The sequence below is a fragment of the Oxyura jamaicensis genome, chromosome 3 (genome assembly GCF_011077185.1).
Source record: "Oxyura jamaicensis isolate SHBP4307 breed ruddy duck chromosome 3, BPBGC_Ojam_1.0, whole genome shotgun sequence".
NCBI lineage: Eukaryota > Metazoa > Chordata > Aves > Anseriformes > Anatidae > Oxyura > Oxyura jamaicensis.
Genome location: NC_048895.1, coordinates 16,414,359 through 16,415,637, shown reverse-complemented (window position 1 = coordinate 16,415,637; position 1,279 = coordinate 16,414,359). Strand labels below are relative to the sequence as shown.

Genomic DNA, 1,279 nt, shown 5'->3' with positions numbered 1-1,279 from the left:
CCCCCCCAAGTTGCTCTTAGATGTGTTTGCTGAATAAACTGGATTAACTGTATTTAAAACAAGAGATAAAGAACAGATTTTTATTACGCTGCACAGGCTGCCGGGCTTCCACTCTCCTTTCAAAGCACTCCATGCCTGGAACAAAATATGCATATTTTACCTTTTCTGACACTTTATAGAATAAGCAAAAAATCCCTGCAATAATACAAATATGGAATCAATAGGGAGTGGTGTAAACAGCATTTTTTACCCTTTCTCTTTCTGGCCAAAGGCTGGCGCATTCCTCCTGCGACTTTTGTTTGCAGTTTTTCAGCAGGATTAGGAAGCAGGGAGGGACGCGCTCGTTCAGCTGAAGGACCTCTCGCTGCATCTGCCTGAAAAAACTCCGCGACTGCTGTTAATCCAAAACTAATGGCCAGAGCGTGGTCGTAAGTGCGAGCCTGCTAGCAGCTGAATTTCAATGGACGCTTTCTCAAAAATAGGTACAAAGAAAAGAATTTAGACAAATTTGCCTCTTAACCTTTAAAGATTTCCTGCCTATTCCAGTATGTCCTTTATTACATTAATTTTTTATTTAAATTACACCATTAACTGGATATGAATTTATCAAGAATACATATATTGATTTATAAAACAGTATCATTAATTATTATAATAGCTAGATGTAGCTGATATTACAAAGCCATTTAAAGGTTTTTAATATAACTTGGACATACATAGATAGATAGACATTATGGACAAGACTACAATTTAAACTGGCTACCAGCAGTTAATGAAATCCTTGATTTATCTTCTAGTTTAGAGATTGATTATATTGTTGCTTTGCAAAACTATTTATTTTGTGCCATTTTTCAAAAGATGTCTCAATAAAAGAAAAAAGGACAAATAAAATATTCAGTCAATTCTCAAAGCATGTTTTGTTTTATATTTTCTTTCTTAATGCTGCTGCTGATAATTTATTACAAGTTTGGAGACTTGTCACCTTCACAAAGAATTGGCATGCTTGATTGTAGCTCTGTTTTGCAAATGCACAATTTCACATATTTGGAGGAAAAAAAAAAAGAAAAAAAAAAGCTGCTTTTCCAACAACATTGTGCTTTTTTCATAAAACAAACAGAACAAATGCCTTTCTAGCATAGATTTCCTTGGCATATTTTTGTTTAAGCTGTGGAAAAATGGGACTTACCCTAGTGCTGCAAAGCAGGCAGTCATGGAGAGCATTTTGATTTAAAATGCAATCTGAAGAGGAGAAAAGAAAAAAAAAAAAAAAAAAAAAAAA

General features: G+C 34.2%; 1 long non-coding RNA gene across 4 annotated transcripts in view; it reads right to left on the bottom strand.

Moving 5' to 3' along the window:
• Nucleotides 1–455: 455 nt before the first annotated feature.
• The window catches only part of LOC118163570, a 40,743-nt gene continuing 39,919 nt past the window's right edge, over nucleotides 456–1,279 (bottom strand). For 3 of the 4 annotated variants that reach the window (XR_004749117.1, XR_004749115.1, XR_004749114.1), the window contains one exon: nucleotides 456–1,239. This is a non-coding gene — a long non-coding RNA (uncharacterized LOC118163570). The remainder of the gene's footprint in view (nucleotides 1,240–1,279) is intronic. The other variant, XR_004749116.1, reaches the window with a different exon arrangement.